This window comes from Dermacentor albipictus, chromosome 1, assembly GCF_038994185.2.
Source record: "Dermacentor albipictus isolate Rhodes 1998 colony chromosome 1, USDA_Dalb.pri_finalv2, whole genome shotgun sequence".
NCBI lineage: Eukaryota > Metazoa > Arthropoda > Arachnida > Ixodida > Ixodidae > Dermacentor > Dermacentor albipictus.
The window spans coordinates 238,945,034-238,963,348 of record NC_091821.1 but is presented as its reverse complement, the minus strand read 5'-3'; the positions used below and the strand labels follow the sequence as shown (position 1 = coordinate 238,963,348).

The window sequence follows — 18,315 nt, the reverse complement described above, 5'->3', positions numbered from 1 at the left end:
AACCCAAAGGTGCTTCTTCGTCTAGATCCAGGATGGCCCGCCTTCAAGATACTATATTCACTTTCACTTTTGAAAATGAGTGCTTTCGGCTCGACGCTGGATAATTCAACAAAACAGCCGAGGCCAAATTGTCTTTATGCATGCATTAGCCACGTAATTAACGCTTTTTTTTATTATGTATCCCCTGTTTGGGCAGCGAGGATTGTCTTTTGTGCCTCGCCGAGACGAGCTGTAGCAGAAGACGAGCTGGGTGCGCCATACACGCTGGCATTTCGGAGAAGGCTGCCGCTAGAGAATTCCCGCCATAACAATTTTCACGTTGCGCTTCATGCATCATGCTACCCCTTCAAGTACACTGTAATGATCGCCAGCTTTTGGGGACCACCTATATTTGAAACATTTGAAAACACAAAATTAGCTTGCTATGTTTAATCTAAGGCCCGAAGGGAGGGGTCCGGACAAAGTATTACAATCATCCGCACCCAACGATGGCGTGCTTTACGGCATGAAATTGTTGCGTTATCAAATACCGGAACTTGTGTGTGTGTGTGTGTGTGTGTGTGTGTGTGTGTGTGTGTGTGTGTGTGTGTGTGTGTGTGTGTGTGTGTGTGTGTGTGTGTGTGTGTGCGTGCGTGCGTGCGTGCGCGCGCGCGTTTATGTGTCTGCGTGCGTGCGTGTGTGCGTTCGCGCGCGCTCGTCATGGCTGCGGAATTCTATTGTGTACTCACCACTTATCCCACCACTGGAGATGCAGGCGCTGCAATAGTTTTGACGTTCAAAGTTGGATCACGTTATCCCACTTTGCTCCGACGAAGTATAGTGCCTAGAATATACTGGCATATATATAGTATATTATATATAGTATACATATATATAGTATAGTGCCTAGCATATTCTAGGCACAATAGACGAAGAGAAGCGGGCGGTTGGAATACGTTTTCTTTTACCCGCGATTTCCTAGTGGTTTTCCCTTGGAGCAGCATTGTTTTACACTCCCTTCACGTTCGCGGACACCTAGAGACTACACAAGCTGGGAAAGTGCGCTCAAAGTTATCGGCGGCGTGGTACTTTACTGCTCCGCGCCGCAGTGTACGCAAAAGAGCAGGGCATGATCTTTCACTTTTACCCCAAAGATCAGAAACTTCACGACGCTGGGCTGGTAAAGCTTCGAATGGGTAAGGAACCGACTCCCTACACACGTGTTGGAAGCAAGCACTTCCACGAAGACTTTATGTACGGACTCAGAGCGCAAATATTCGGTGAGTATAGCAGACGACGCGAGACGATCGCTCACGTAGGTACAGTGTTCAGCGATCGAGTGATACGCAATACTTGGACTGCGTCGCGATCGGTGCTTTTCACGCCGCTCGTGAGCAGCAGGTCATCGACGAGGGGCCGAATGGAGTCGCAATGCATCACAAGGACTTTCACTTTCATGCGATAGAGAAATGCATCAGCTCGGTGACCCCGGAGCCCACCTGTGGCGCAAGAAGTGCCGGCAACCACGCGCTCCTAGTATTGAGTTTCAATCGCTGAGCACCGTTCGTTGGCGGCAAAACGCAAGCTACACCTTGCAGCTTGCTAGTGCATTCAAATGCGCAAAGTAATACTGCCGGGTGTCACAGGGTGCATTTTCAATCGTGAGCGATTCCGATAGGGACCAAATTTCTCGATTGCGATTGGCCCCTTTGTGCAGCTGCGCAAGGGAGTCAATCGTCGAAAAATTCTATTCAGATCTGGCTCGAGCGCGATCGAAAGTGCACCGTGTGACAACCGTATAAGATTCGCGCAATGAGAAGCAACATATAAATATTAAAATAGTTCGGCAGACAAACGGGTGCTGGTCGTCACACTGGCGAAAATTTAAAATGTCTATTGCTAGAAATTCAGAAAGGGAACCCCTGTCAGAAAAATAGAGATAAATTCTCTGAATGACTCACGCACGCATGCGCTCGTCATTCAGAGAATATACGCGTGCACGTGGCTCTCGTGTCTATGCCTCAAATCATGTGAGGAAGGTCGCGGCTGAGTGCAGCTCAAAGTATATTTGGTTGCTTCCCACAAAACGGAGAAACCACTTGCGTCGTGCTCCATGGGGGTATCCGTGCTAAACTGTAGTATACATTTGCGAATGCCACTTTTTTGTCGTGTCAACCGCGGCCCGTTTGTAGACGCAAACCTACAATGAATGAAAGTAGACGTTGCATGCCTTTCTTGTAGCAAAAATATGTTTCTTTACCGCAAGAACTCGCTAAAGCCCATTCGATGCCTAGAGCAAACATATTTGCCTCAAATTTCAACGACTCCCATGACAACAGGCTGACAATATTTGAAAACCATGGTCTTCATAGAATTTCATAGATGGAGAGAAAAATAATCACGACTTTGACCAATATTGTGCAATGTTCCGTTCTTGCGATTTTTTTTCTCCCCAACAAAGCCGTCATATTTTATTATTTCTTTATTAGGATCGATGCCACTGACCCGTACTCTATCCCTATATTTTTAGAGCCGTAGCCACTACACTTTTCTTTGAGAGCTAACCAAAATGCGGATTCGGCAAAATTCGAAAAAAAAAGCGCTTCTGACTGACCGGGCGCTTCCGTATTTGTTTCGTGAATACAGATTTTTTTTTTTTTCGTAAGACTAAGATTGATTTCGTCTTTCTTGGCACATAGGCTGCAAAATGTATTCTTTGATCAAAATTAGTCACCGTACATGCCCGGCTGAACACGCCCAGTGCGCACTCGTCTGGAACCCTTTTGAAGTTCGCGCTGTGCTGTCACCCTCTCCACTGCCCTCCGTTGCTTTCCTCTCCCAAATGGGAAAGCAAGAGAAGAGAGGGAAGCGATTGGGGGGCGCTCGGTGTGTCGGCACGGCCTGTTGGCACGGCCAGACTGGAGTACACGCGCGCGTACGCACTACTGTTCGGTCGTAAGCGAGTTGTAGTGTTATGAATGAACCATACGTCACGAGATGAGCCGGCACAGAATGACGTCAGATGTCGTCACGGGAGGTCTGCATTGTTTTTCGACAGCGTGTGGTGCGCTGTGTGTCATCGGTTGTGTCGCTGTATGAACGCAGCAGTGTTTTACCGCTTGCACTCGTGCGACCCGTAACGCGAGCCATGACAGTGCAAACGCCTCAACGATCGTCTTCGTGGTCCGGCAGTTGACGATCGGTGTTTCAAGCAGGAATTCGAGTTGAGCAGCGCGACCGGCGACATCTACTGAAGCGTTGATCTTCGTCTCCTCGCCATGCTGTCGTCGGTACTCTGGTGCATCCTTGCTGTGCAATCGGCACTGTCACCTGTTTTCTGATGTGGTGGAGGTGGCAATGTGGTATGGCATATGTCAGCGCTAGCCGCAGTTTGTGCAGGCGCTAAGGTGATTCATTGTGCTAAGCCGCGACGTAGCGACACGTAGATCAGGGTATTCTGAGAAGAGTCCCGGCAAAAGCAGTGCAATGGTCACAGATCAAGTAGTAGTGCGCATGAGCTGTTGACACGTACTGAAAATGACGTCGAGGGCATCCAAATGCTAGGCCAAATCGACCAACCTGCAAGACGAAGGACAATAACGCTAGTCTGTGCCACCTCTTTGAGGCAAGCACTGGTTCACTTGGGCCCCGTCAAACCAAATATGCAAGCAACTTGGCGTAGCATATAAGCTAGTAGTAATGCGACCAAGAGTGAAGGTACTACAACTCTGCGCACGGCGCCCGAACACACGGAATGTCAAGAGCGTCGGCGATTCTGCGCGCACCCAGTTTCCTCCTAAAATTGGTGCTCGGGTTACTTTTGTTTCGCTTAACACATGTGCGCAATTTTCTTGCTGCCCGACATTTTTCATCTTGCGGCGATCAAAGCTTATCAGCCTACGACGAAACGAGCTTTCGTGTTAAGACGTATCCCGCTCAGACAGAGAGAAATGATGAAGTTGCTATTGCAGGTACACCAGCAGCAGGCACACACGCCGACGCTGCAAAATCGTTGTTTTGCGCTGTCCGAATCAATAACCGGAATTACTGCACAGTGGGTTACCAGGAAAGCTGTGGTGGAGGGCTCCGGGTTAATAGCCATCAATGGTTATTTATAGGGTGCATCGAAAGCACGGTAAACGAGAGTCATTGCATTCCGTTGCTAGAGGAACGTTCGCAGCGGCCAGAAATCCAATACGCGACTTCATTGTTCAAGATTTTCTCTTGAGTCTGCAAAATATGTTCAAGTATATTTGTTAAGTGTAAGTGTGCGAATTTTCAATACAGCACAATTTGGCCTGAGGTACCTTAACAGGCTGAATTGCACTCTGTGAGGAAATAACTGAAAATAAATGGTCTTGTCATTTTCGACAAAAATATTCCAACTTCCCTGCTCGATTACCTGGAGGCAGACACTAGCTGCAAGACAAATCACAATGTCCAGATCAATAGCGAATTAAAACAACCTATAATTGATTAAAAGAAGGTTTAGGTCACATGTTGCAACTGCAAAATTAAAGGCGAGCAGTAGAGAAGTCGTGTATGCTTAGCAGAAATCTTAAGACTAGTCCTAAATAGTATGTACCACTTTCAAAATATCCGTTCCCAGGATCTGCTGCAAATGCATTGGGGTTTGAATTATGACTGTCTGGCCCAACTGCTAGAGGGATGCTTTAGAGAAACTTGACTAGAATGCCAGTGCATATTTTGGTACATGCGTAAAAGCAACCTCACTTTAGAAATATGTGCAATTTAGTAACAAGTCATGCAGAGTTGAATTTATTTGCTAGGCTTTCTGCAGGCTTGCTAGTTATGTGAAAAAATCCCTCTTTCTGGGGAAAGATTGACCATGTTTATGTATTTTGCTACATACACATTGGTTTTACTTATATAGCGTTGGTTGCGTTCTTGCTCCTGTGCATCTGCTTGCTATATGTTGCAAGCAGATGGACAATAAATGCTTTACCATTATGTGTATCTATTTCGTTTCTTGTTTCTCGATTAGGGCTTTTCCAGGTCCACTTCCTGTTGCTGCGTTTCCTGGAGAAGGTATTTATTATTCGGAGCTTATTCCTTTTCTCGAATTCTACGAACTTTTCTCTTCTAGTGTTCCTAGAATTAATGCCGTAGTTGCCAATTGCTTGTCCACCAGCCTGCTTTTTCCCTACTTTTGCATTGAAGTCGTCCATGACTACAGTATACTGAGTTTGCACTTTTCTCATTGCTAATTCAACATCTTCATAAAACTACTATTTTTTCATCATTGTGACTGGAGGTTGGAGCATAGGCTTGTACTACCTTTATTCTGTACCTCCTATTCAGATTTATTACTACTGCTGCCCTTTCATTGATGCTGCAGAATTCATCAATGTTGCCTGCCATGTCCTTATGGATTAGGAATCCTCCCCCATATTGCTTCTTATCTGGGGGTCCTCCGTAGCAGAGGACGTGGCCATTAGTGAGCCCTGTATAAGCCTAACTAGTTCTTCTAACCTAAGGCCAATAACATTCCATGCACTGCCTGATAGTTCCTCAAAGAGTCATGCTAAGCTAGCTTCACTCGAGAGGGTTTGTTTGTTCAATGTTGCCATGCTCAGTTTCCAGTGGCGGCCTGTCCGGGTCCCGAGATTTTTAGCACCCTCTGCTGCGTTGCAGGTCTGACTGCTGCCTTGGTCAGGTGCTTTGCAGCTGTTGGGGACTGGGCGCCATGGCTTAATTGTAGGAGTCATGGGGGAGGTAGTGGCCGAATACTGCACCAGGGAGGCCAATTCCTGTTCTGGTGAGGGAGTGTCTTTTGTTGAAACTAAGTGGGCCTTCCTAATGTGGCTGCACCTGGACTAGTATAGCCCCACTGGCTCTCAGCATCTTCGCCAGTGTCAGGCACCACTCCAACCCTTGAGGTATCATATCATTTTACAACATATCATAATACAACACATATAACATAGCTTATCATATTACAACAACTACAGTTACAAATACCTGCCAATCTATCTTTCTTTGAGTCTTTTAAGTCTTTTATTTGTCCCAGAAAGGTACTTCATCACATGGCTGAAGAGATGGGGAAAAAGTCACTGTATCCCAGCTTGTCAAAGCTTCCATCTCCCCAAAATACACCAGGCAGTGGCATAGAGACAGATAAGCAGCTCGACAAGTATATATCGCAAACCGTACTTTCAGCTAATATGATAATAACAGCAGACTGAAATCTAAACATACACATGAAATCAAAAATCAACTTTTGGTGCTGCAGCAAGACATCACAAAAATATATTCTCAAGGTTTTTAAAAGAAAAAGACTTAGTAAAAGAATCACTTAAACCATGATTCTTTATAGCTGAAGGTAGAGCATATTTAGGCTTGCATCCCATAATTAGTGTGTGACTGTGGGACATGCCAGAATTCACAGTGCCATGTTGTGTAGGGTCATTCCACGCCATCTGTCCCAACCATGGCGCTCGAGAAAAATCATTTCTCTAAAAAATTTACAAAAAAGTTACACATATATAAGCATTACTTGGAACAGCATTTCTCGAAAATATTTTGAACGGAAAAAAATTTTTGGTCACGTGAGTGCCATTTGAATTTCATGAATTGATGGAAAACCAGGTAAAAAAAAAAGAAATTCGCCAAAAACGACCATATTGCGCATTATTTCAAAATTTGGGGTTTTCCGTAGTCTGAACATTGTTCTTTCATTATAAAACAGTTTCACAAAATAACCAGGGCAGTACCTGCAGTCGCTGTGGTGGTGCACACCCCCTCTCACAGTGCCAGTTCTCTCAAGCACTATGCTTCACGTGCTGGAGAACTGGGCACCTGGCATGGGTATGCCAAAGGGGGAGGACGAACAGCAGCAGCAGCCTGATTCAAGCCCAGGTACCACACAAGCCCGTGGCCAGGGTAGCCGTTGCAAGGGTACGCGGAGGGGGCATTCGACAGCAGGCTCGAGTTCTTCTGTGGCCAGACTCAACGTCGTGGCCAAGGACCCGCTGATTTGCAGCATGTGGCACACAGGCCTTGTACCGTCGTCTGTGCCACCGTACATGCTGACCGTTGAAATCTGCGGGCACCCCATTTCCATGGAGCTGGACACAGGGGCCAGTGTGTTGGCCATGGCCGGGAAACTGTTCAAGCGTACTTTCCCCGGCGTGTCCGTCGAGGCTTCGGGTGTGATGCTGCGCAGCTACTCCGGGCAACTCTCCCAGGTCCAGGGTCAGGCACAGGTCAGTGTTCGCTTTGGCGACAGGGACGCAGTCCTTCCCCTTTACTTCACCAAGGGGTCGTCGCCGACGCTGCTGGGCTGAAACTGGATTCATGCACTGGACGTTCGTCTGCCAGAGTACCAGGAAGCCAGTCTGCATGTGGGGAAAGAGCCTGTTCCAGCCAGGGGTGGGCACATTCGCCGGCACAACGGCTGGCATCTATGTACCTGAGGGAGCGCGGCCACGTTTTTTCAAGCCTCGCCCACTGCCGTTCTCCCTGAAGGATGGGGTCACCCAGGAGCTGCAATGGTTAAAGCAAGAGGGCATCCTGGTGCTCGTCAAGACGTCTGAATGGGCTGCTTCCATCATACCAGTCCTCAAGCGAGATGGCAGTGTCAGGATCTGCGGGGATTTCAAGGTTACCATCGGCCCCTTTGCTACCGTCGAGAAGTACCAGCTGCCCCAGATTGAAGATCTCTGGTCAGCGTTGTCCGATGGACAGAAGTTTACGAAGCTTGACCTCAGAGAAGCTTACCAGCACCTGGTGCTCCAGGATGCCTCCCAGAAGTATGTCGCAATATCAACAACTTTGGGGCTCTTCCAGTACACGATCTTACCGTTTGGTGTGGCCTCAGCCCCGGCCATAATTCAGAGGGAGATGGACAACCTCTTCATGGGCATGAGGCACATGGCGGTGTATTTGGATGACATCCTCGTTACTGGCAGCAACGACTGGGACCACCTGCAGAACCTGTACAACGTCCTGGCACGACTGCAGGACGCCGGCCTCAAGCTCAAGCTGGAAAGGTGCATTTTCCTGGCCCCCAGTGTTGAGTACTTGGGACATGTCATTTCCCAGGCTGGCCTAGCCCTGGCTCCCCACAAAGTTGATGCTGTGCTCAAGGCGCCTATGCCCCAGAACAAGAAGGAGCTTCAGAGCTACCTCGGCCTCATCAACTTCTACAGGAGTTTCCTGCCGAACCTGTCGGAGCATCTACAGCCGCTCCGTCTTCTGCTTCGAGATGGTCAGCAATGGGTCTAGAAGAAGGAGCAAGACCGAGCTTCCCAGTAGGGCAAGGAGCTAATCACGAAGGCTGCAGTGCTGGTACACTTCGATCCTGCCAAGCCTGTCGTCCTGACCGTAGATGCATCACCGTACGGCGTGGGAGCCTTTCTGGCGCACGAGAACAAGGATAGCCAGGAACACCCTGTGTCGTTTGCTTCTTGTCGGCTTAGTGTTCCCGTAGACCGGGATGCGGTCTCATTGATTAGATTGGAGTGACACGGTGATATGCACTCATTGCTCAAGCTCCCATGCTTTACTCCAGGTTGCCAACCGAGTACTCACATTTGGCTAAATGCTGTTAATAGACACTACAGTCAGCTTCATGCTGCAGAGCAACACTACAGCCAGCTGGACAAGGAAGGCCTGGCCCTCATGTTCAGTGCCGGACGCTTCCACCAGTATCTGTGGGGCCGGAAGTTCGAGGTGGTCACGGACCACAAGCTGCTGTTGGGGCTGCTGGGGCCTGACAAGGCAGTTCCCGTGCAGGCCTCTCTTCGAATGGTACCCTGGGCCTTGAGGCTGGCAGCTACAGTTACCAGCTGGTTTACTGTCTGGGAAAGGACCTGGCACCTGCTGATGCCCTGAGCCGCTTGCCCCTGCCTGAGGTGCCTGATGCCGTTCCAGAACCTGCTGAAGTGTTCATGCTGGAGAACGCGTATCCAGAGGTACTCTCCAGATTTTCGTTATTGCATGCGAACAGCCGGGACCCAGTGCTGTCTCAGGGGGTCAAGGCAGTGTCCCATGGGGAGGAATTGGTTCAGCAGGCCTATAGCCACAAGGCCGCTGAGCTGAGGTTGCAGCAGGGCTGCCTACTGTGGGGTTCCAGGGTGGTGATCCCACAAAGTCTCCGCTCCAGGGTCCTGCAGTTGCTGCACACGGGTCATCCTGGCGTGGAAAAGACCAAGCTGGTGGTCCGGTCCCATGTTTGGTGGCCTGGCCTGGACTAGGACATCGCTCACATGGTGCAGAGCTGCCAAATCTGCCAGGAGCATCAGCGGGCCTTGCATCATGTGGAAATCACCCCCTGGCCGTTCCCACAGAGACCCTGGTCCCGCCTACATGTGGATTTTGGGGGGCCCTTCAAGGGCCATTACTTCCTGGTGGTGGTGGATGCCTTTTCAAAGTGGGTGGAGGTTCTACCTGTCACCACTCCATCAGCAGGCACGACCACTGCTGCGCTACGACAGGTCTTGGCCGCCCAGGGGTTGAAAGACAGGTCTTGCTTTCGCCAGCACAGAGTACCTGGCCTGGCTGATGAAGAATGGAATCCGCCAGATGATGGTTCCGCCGTCCCACCCTGCTTCAAACGTTGCAGCCGAGCGGGTGGTGCAAACCATCAAGGACAAGCTCAAGAAGAGCCAGACTGGGGATTTCCGCACGCAGATTGCCCGGATACTGTTCCAGTACCGGACCACGCCCCACGATGTCACTGGGCATGTCCCCAGTGAGCTCCTGCTGGGTCGGATGGTCAAGACGCCCTTGGACATCTTGCATCTGGGCCTCCAATCCACAGTGCTCCTGAAGCAACTGAAGCAGAAGCTGGCTGCTGACCGAGGGTGCCGTCCCGGGCCTTTGCCGGAGTTGGCAGCTCCAGTTTTCGCCAGGAACTTCCGTCCTGGCCCACTCTGGTCCGCCGGACAGGTGGTGTCTCCTGCCAGCGCCTCATCGCTGCTCGTCTGCGTGCCAGATGGGGCCACGTGGCACAGACACGCCGACCATGTTAGGCCTCGCCTCGGGACCCGGCCAGCACCCTTGACTGCCACTTCAGAGTTCCAGCCCGCAGGAGGACTAGCAGCAACACCAGTCACTTCCAGCGGAGCACCACCCACCTCGAAGACGGCAAGCGTTGCCAGTGGTGCGGCGCCCATTGGGCTGGTGTCAAGTCCGGCAGCACTGACAAAGCCGACCACTGCGGACCCTCCGGACAGAGCGACGATGGCTCAGGCTGCACCCGGCCTGTCAACACCGGTGCCCAGGCAGAGTACTCGATGGCGGAGGCCACCAGACAGTTACTCGCCTGGGTAGCAGGCACCGTCAACCCGACTAGGGCGGAGGCAGAGCCTCGTACTTTGAACTTGGATGTTTGTTGTCGACAAACAAACTGGGGGTAAGGGGGTGTAAAAATAATGTGACGCCCCCTCGGGCATAATCTTCGTTGGCCCACCAGGCTCGGTGGCCTGTTAGGCTCAGTAGGCAACATTGGTCACCGCACCCAATAAACACCGACGAGCACAACTGCTCAGCGGTCAGTCATCGTTCATCACCACCACGCTGCAGAGCATCTGTCTAATGGAGGGTGCCTCGAGCCCTCCCTTGTTTACGAAACCGGGCAGATCGCGACACAAAATATGATGGGAAAGTTGCTGAAGTGCAAGAGGGAGCTGTGTGGTAGGCAGATTTAATTGCAGAGGAGCCGAGTTAGTTGGTGGTCTACTGCAGAGTTCAGGTGAGCCGCCATTGGCAGGTATATCTGCACAACCACAAAAGGAGTGGAGGAGCCATAAAAGACGGCCACTTTACAGTTGACAGTATTTCAAGTGAACTTTGAATGCTTCTGCCTAACACACGCAGTGTAGTCTACAGTCAACGGTCTTTCCAAGCAGCAGTCGGCAGTACACCTTTCACAATGCTGTACCTTTCTTCCTCAAATCCCCACCTGCAACGTAACATGGCGCTGCATGCCAACTGCTGAAGGATAATTTTGGTGCTCTTTTACTCTGGCAATGCTAACCTGTCAGTGTCAAGCGAAGGGGAGAGCCCCTCACTAGCTTTGTCTATGAAAGCGCATATTTGCTAGGTCACATTGCTAAGTGCATTTGCCATTAGCATTAGTGTCTGTTCATGTTGCCATATTTGGAAATAAGTAAGCCAATGTGCTTTTCAGGCTAGAAAAGAAGGCTGCAGTTTTACTCAAAAAGCGGTCCATTGATAGCAGTAACAATGTGTTTGTCAACTATATCAAGTAGGGTTCGTAGTTTTATCAGCTGCTTAATTGAAGTAAAGATTCGCTTACTAATTAAATTACCAAGCATAGTGCCACACACGCACAGGCAAATGTCAAAAGATTTCTGACTGCGTTGAGACCGCGAAACTCGCTGTCACAACGCTGACCTGATGAAGAGAGGCAGCAGCAGCGAGCAAATACCCCTTCGTGCTGCCTCCCATTTGAATATGCACTAGGCACGCAAGAACACAGCACACACGAAGTTGCTAGTCATCCTGTTTCACCTAGCCTTGGCTCTGCTCACCAAGTGAGACATGGCGCACTTGTGTGCCCCTTGTCTATCTGCGGCCAGGCTAGAAGAGATGACACGCATTCACCTGCTCCCCCCTCCCTCCAGCTTCCCTTGTGCGCTGTTATGCGCTGTGTGTTCCCATCTTGAGATGATTTGCCTCGTCCCAGAAAAGGCTGCTAGGATCAGCCTGGACTTTAACCTCACCAGTGTAGGAAAGCTTCAAGCGAGTGTTTTCATGTCGAGGTAATTGCCCTCTTCCCCGAAAAAGCATCACCCATCTACGCCCTGAGCAGATACAAAGGGGAGGACCCGAAGAAAGACAAAGGGGAAGAGCTTGTCAACTTCACAACCTGACAAAGGCACTGACACTTCCACAAGTTCCACAAATTTTACAAGAAGACATCGACGACCACAAGACCGCAAGTGGTTATTTAAGGCTGTCCTGGCCCCCCATGCTAGGTAGAACTGCTGGAGACTCAGAGTCACAACCATGTACAAAAAAATGAAGTGAATACTTTCTTTTCTACTTTTTTTTTCATCATCACGATGCCCGCCTCCATCGTCATTTCCTGATTGTTGCGGTGATGACCCACCTCACCCAGTCGAGATCGTATCAGCGTGTACTTGAGTAGATGGCGAGCATCAGGCCACCACCCTTCTTCGCTCACCCTCGCACAGTTTCTCTCAGATGTACAGCATATGGCGCGTGGGGTGCTATCTTACTGCACCTGAACTTTATGTGGAACCTCACGACAACATCAACATCGGCAGCGAAAATTAGCTTGGAGTGTCCACATAATTATTATCGCAATAAAAAGCACCCCTCCCCCCCCCAAAAAAAAAACATTTTCACATGCTAAAAGCAAAAATTTCTACTTTTCTACTATTTCTACTTTTTTTTCTGTGTAGTGCGCTGCTTATATATATTGTTGTTGATACGGAAAAAAACATAGGTTGCTGTGTGTCCTCTACAGTTTGCTCAATCTTTTGCACTTTGTTCCACCTTCTGTTCTTGAATTGTGCATTTAAAAAGCCATATCTGCTTCATTGAAATCTGCAAATTGAGGGCTTGATACACATAATTTACTGAGCAGCAAAACTATCTCGCACTGTTTAGCTCTTGATGAGCAGTAAGTGCAGAGCACTACACTACACTGCAGCTGCACTACATTTGTAGGCTTGGAGTGATGCCTGACACCGGCAAAAGATGCCGAGAGTGAGTGGGGCTATACTAATCCAAGTACAACCAAATTAGGAAGGCTCACACTGAGCTTTAACACAGACGCCACTCCCTCGCTCATGATTCCTACAATTAACCCATAGTCCCCAGCAGCTGCGGAGCACCTGGCCAAAGCAGTGGTCAGACCTGTAATGCAGCAGAGGGTGCTACAAATCTCTGGGCCTGGACAGGCTGCCAGTGGAAACTGACCCTGGACACCTTTAGCACCCGAACTATGTTGAGTGAGGCTAGCTTAGCAGGACACTTTAAGGAACTATTAGACATTGCTTGGGATATCATTGGCCTTAGTGAGATTAGAAGATATGGTGGAGCTTATACAGTGCTGACTAACGGCCATGTCCTCTGCTATAGAGGTCTACCAAATAAGAAGCAATAGGGGGGAGGATTCCTAATCCATAAGGACATAGCGGGCACCATTGACGAATTCTACAGCATTAATGAGAGGGTAGCTGTAGTTTTAATCAAACTTAACAAGAAGTATAGATTAAAGGTAGTACGAGCCTATGCTCCAACATCCAGTCATGATGATGAGGAACTAGATCAGTTTTGTGAAATTTAATGTTGGCTTAGCGATGATGAAACTGCGAACTCAGTATACTCAGCAAAGTGCAGTGACCATAGGTTAGCGAGGGCTAGTATTCACCTCAATTTGAAGAGAGAGTAAAATTGGTCAAGAAGAAACAGGTCAACCTAGATGCAGTAAGGGTAAAAGCAGACAAATTCAGGCTGGTACTTGCAAACAGATATGCAGCCTTAGAACAGAGAGATGAAGATGACATAGAGGTAATGAATGAAACCGTAACTAGGCTGGCTTCAGAGGCAGCAACTGAAGTGGGAGGCAAGGCACCAAGGCAACCAGTAGGCAAGCTCTCCCAAATAACAAAGGACCTAATAAAGAAACGACAAAGAATGAAAGTGTCCAACTCAAGAGATAAGATAGAATTCACGGAACTGTCAAAACTGATCAAAAAGGCGAATATAAGGGATATTCGAAATTATAACGTTGCTGAAGAAGCCTTAAGAAATGGAAGCAGCCTGAAATCAGTGAGAAGGCAACTTGGCATAGGACAAACCAAGGTGTATGCACTGAAGATATATAAGCAGGGTAATATCATCAGCAATCTCAAAGGTATAATAAATGCAGCGGCAGAATTCTATATTGACCTGTACAGTACCCAGAGGACTCGGGAGAACTTAATTCGGAATGATAATGAACAGGATATAGAAACTCCTCCTATAACTAGAGATGAGGTCAGAGGGGCCTTGCAAGATGTGAAACGGGGAGAAGAAGAAGGAGAATATGGAAGAACAGTCGATTTAATCAAAGATGGAGGAGACATAATGCCTGAAAAACTGGTGGCTCTTTATACGAAGTGTCTATCGAGTGCGAGAGACCCACAAAACAAGAAGAATGCAAACATTATACTAATCCACAAAAAGGGAGACGTTAAAGAATTGAAAAATTATAGGCCCATTAGGTACTCCCAGTATTATATAAAATATTCACCAATATAATCTCCAATAGAATAACGGCAACACTGGACTTTAGCCAACCAAGGGCTGGCTTCAGGAAGAGCTACTCTACAATGGATCACATCCATGTCATTAATCCGCAAGAGTGCCATCAGCCTCTCTATGTGGCTTCCACACATTACAAAAAGGCATTTGATTCAGTAGAGATACCAGCAGTCATAGAGGTATTACGTAATCAAGGAGTACAGACCACCTACGTAAATATCTCTGAAAATGTTTACAGAGATTCCACAGCTACCTTAGCTCGGCACAACAAAAGTAGGAAGATGCCTATAAAGCATGGGGCCAGACAAGGAGATACAATCTTTACAATGATATTCACTGCATGCTTGGAATAAATATTTAAGCTACTAAACTGGGAAGTGATAAAGGGAAAATCAGACATCCACCCGTTCGTAGCAATTGCTACAAAGGATACCCATACGGGTTCCTCGAAAGAAAAGCCTCAAAGTTGAAGAAAAAAAAAATTTGTCCTGGTCCGGGACTCGAGCCAGGGACCACCGCCTTTCCGGGGCAGCCGCTCTACCATCTGAGCTAACCAGGCAGCTAGCAAATGGCAGGGCGAAGTCGAATTTGTCGACAACACACGAAGCAATGGTAAGTGTTTGACAAAGTAGTTCTGCGGAAGTAGCGACTGCCCCGGAGAGGTGGTGGTCCCGGGCTCGAGTCCCGGACCAGGACGAATTTTTCTTCAACTCTGAGGCTTTTCTTTCGAGGAACCCGTATGGGTATCCTTTGTAGCAATTGCTACGAACGGGTGGATGTCTGATTTTCCCTTTATCAAGTACATCTCTCCACCTTGCGGGTTTCCGCAGAACTACTTCGTTAAACTGGGAAGGTTTAGGAGTAAGGATCGACGGCGAATACCTGAGCAACCTTTGGTTTGTCGATGACATTGCTCTATTCAGCAGTACTGCAGATGAGTTGCAACAAATCATTGAGGACCCTAACAGAGATAGTGCAAGAGTGGGGTTGAAGATTAATATGCAGAAGACAAAGATAATCATGAATAACCGGGCAAGGGAACAAGTGCTCACGATCGCCAGTCAGCCTCTACAGTCTGTGAAGGAGTACGTTTACCTAGCTTGATTATTCACATGGAATCCTGATCATAAGAAGGAAATTCACACAAGAATGAAAATGGGTTGAATCGCATACGGCAGGCATTGTCAGCTCCTGTCTTGAAGCTTATACCATTATCATTGAAAAGGAAGGTGTACAATCAATGCATTTCACCGGTGCTGACAAATGGGGCAGAGACTTGGAGACTGACAAAAAAGCTTGAGAACAAGTTAAGGACCACGCAAAGAGCGATGGAACAAAGAATGCTAGGCGTAACATTAAGAGACAGAAAGAGAGCGGTTTGGATCAGAGAGCAAATGGGTATAGCCTATATTCTAATTGACACTAAGAGAAAGAAATGTAGCTGGGCAGGCCATGTGATGTGCAGGTTAGATAACCGATGGACCATTAGAGTTACAGAATGGGTACTAAGAGAAGGGAAGCGCAGACGGCAGAAGACTAGGTGGGGTGAGGAAATTAGGAAATTCGTTGGCGCTAGTTGGAATCGGTTAGCGCAGAACAGGGGCAACTAGAGATCGCAGAGAGAGGCCTTCGTCCTGCAGTGAACATAAAATGGGCTGATGATGATGATGTGCAGATCACTGTAGTAATGGCACACATAGCCATCTGACATGCCACTGTCTACTATGCCTCCAAGCCTGCTTCAATTTAGATTGTATGTACCGTATGAAATTTTTGTGCCCTTGGATATATCCTGCTCACCACTGGGAAACTATGGAAGCTATATATGCACCACAGAATATCTCTGACGAACAAAGAACTAGCTGGGGTGACAAGATATGTTTGAAGACGGAAATATGGCTGAATAGGGCTTTTTGTTGCACACCATCGCTGGGTCCGCTTGGTATCTCTTGTGTTGGCTTAGTGCTGAAGAGCTGACAATATCTTCAACTACAGCATTAGAAGTAATTGGTCGTTATTAGCATAAAAGGAAATGGAAGGAAATTACTGTTGATCGCACTGTAACTATCTAGCACAGTCTGCTGACATCTCAACGGTGGTCAGCAATGGGTTGTGACAGGATGCAGGTGGTATGCAAAAACGCTAGTGTATCAAGCTTTCGGTGAATGCACATTGAAGAGCTTAAGTTGATCAAAATGTGGATCCTTCCCATATTACAGTTTCTATCATAACCAATCGTTCATATATGCATCATAAAAAGGCTGCAACTGCTTTCCCTCTGTCAGCAGCTTGTGCTCTATGCTACGACACATTTTCTTTTGATGTTTTACTTTTTACATCCATCAAGGCTGCAATTTCAGTGTGTTACCAGAACACACCAATTTTACGTTATCTTGCGCAGTGATCCAAAAGTGGTCCTTTACTGAGATTTAAATTTGCACAACATTTTGCTCACGTAATTAAATTAAGAATGCTGAATTTCATGTTAGTATTGTATTTTCTATGCTCTTTCAGTTCCAAAACCATTTTATCTTGTCAGTATTTTCAGTTACCTCATTTACAATATCTATTTATAAGTACCCTTACTCAACTATTCCTGCCAGAAACTTCAACTTGTTCCCCTTCACACTTGGCACTTCAACACTGTGTCATCCTTTGTCTCAGCCCCTCACCTTCAGCTGCTTCAACAAGTGTTCCGAGCTAAAATACCAGAATGGCGATGAGGATGGGATCATATATAACTCTTCATTACAGGAACAGTCGGAGAAGCTTCCCAGTCCCGCAGCTCAAGGCCATCGAACTAGTAATTCTAATACCCCCACAAGCAAGAAAAAGTCCAGTTGTTCAAAGAAGCCTCCAGTATGAGCTAAGAATTACAGCATGTACCACCAGCAATCTTTGGGGAAACAAATAATTTTGTGCACACGGCATAGCTTTATTCGGTTAATGCCTTGAAGGTTATACAGACATTAGAGAGTTTTAGAATAGGGGCCCCAAAAGTTTTGGGGCCCCAAAGAAATAGCGTCGAAGCCACTGCGCATGCGCAAGACGCCAACTTTGTTTGGGTTTTGCGTTGGGAACGCTATTTCACCGATTTAGCGGGAGCCCAAATAGCGGCCCCAAAAGCTTTGCGTCGGCAAACATGGCGGCACCCATCGAAGCGACGGCTCTGACCTAGCACAAAATTCGGTTCGATTCGCGGTAACGCGTGAAGTTCGCAAGCTAGGAGAAGTGACTGCAGTTATCGCTTTCTTTCAACTAGCGTGTGTTATGAAGATTGACTCATTAGACGACGCTGATTTTGAATTCTATTGTAGATTTTATGGCTCGCAGGCCTAACGCGGCTAAGGTTGGCTGGTGAAGGCTAGTAAAGTTCGTTTGCTCAAAACTAAGCGCAACTAATTGTTTGCTGCTTACAGAATAACCTCTAAATTGTACTTAAACGCGAATACACGCAAGTCAATATTATTATTCCTATCATAAAATGGTATATTTTATTTAATTATTTCTAATAGCTTTTCTTTGACGCCGTATTGGTGCTGTCAGCGCAAGACGCTATCCGCAAACGTAAAACCCTATTCTAAAGCTCTTCACTCCTACGTGCCCCAACGTTAACACCCGCAAAGCTCTTTGGGGCCCCAAACTATTGGGGCCCCTATTCTAAAACTCCGTATTCATATTTGTTACATCACATTTGCCTTGGTGTACACTTGTAATAGCAGGTGCATGGACTAGGGTGCAAACAACCCCATGCTTTTACATGTAATGCATCAACACTTTCTGCCTGTGTCGAAAACTGCAAAGTGATAAATTTATTTTTCATTTAGCGTGCCACCAGTAATGGATATAGCAACTAACATAAGTATGTTGCATAGAAGTTCTGCTGTAGAATAGCAGCCCACTGCCTCCTAACAACAAAGCCGGCATTCGTTCACTTTCTTCAAGTGTGTTAGTGGATTATTCATTATTCTGTCATTTATCAAGCACTGCTATAATGACAAGTGGAAATTTATATTCAAGGCCACAGCCACGTAAGCTATTTCTGCACTCTGTTTTATGAAGCATATTTTC

At 47.6% G+C, this 18,315-nt stretch overlaps 1 long non-coding RNA gene across 2 annotated transcripts; it reads left to right on the top strand.

The window, feature by feature from the left end:
* Nucleotides 1-2,765: 2,765 nt before the first annotated feature.
* LOC135901215 (uncharacterized) lies at nt 2,766-17,174 on the top strand. Of its 2 annotated transcripts, none has more exons than XR_011511107.1 (3): nt 2,766-3,696; nt 4,985-5,028; nt 16,999-17,174. It is a non-coding gene; the product is annotated as an uncharacterized lncRNA (long non-coding RNA). The 2 variants fall into 2 exon arrangements; XR_010564044.2 differs by having other exon boundaries at nt 2,768-3,341.
* Nucleotides 17,175-18,315: the final 1,141 nt, after the last annotated feature.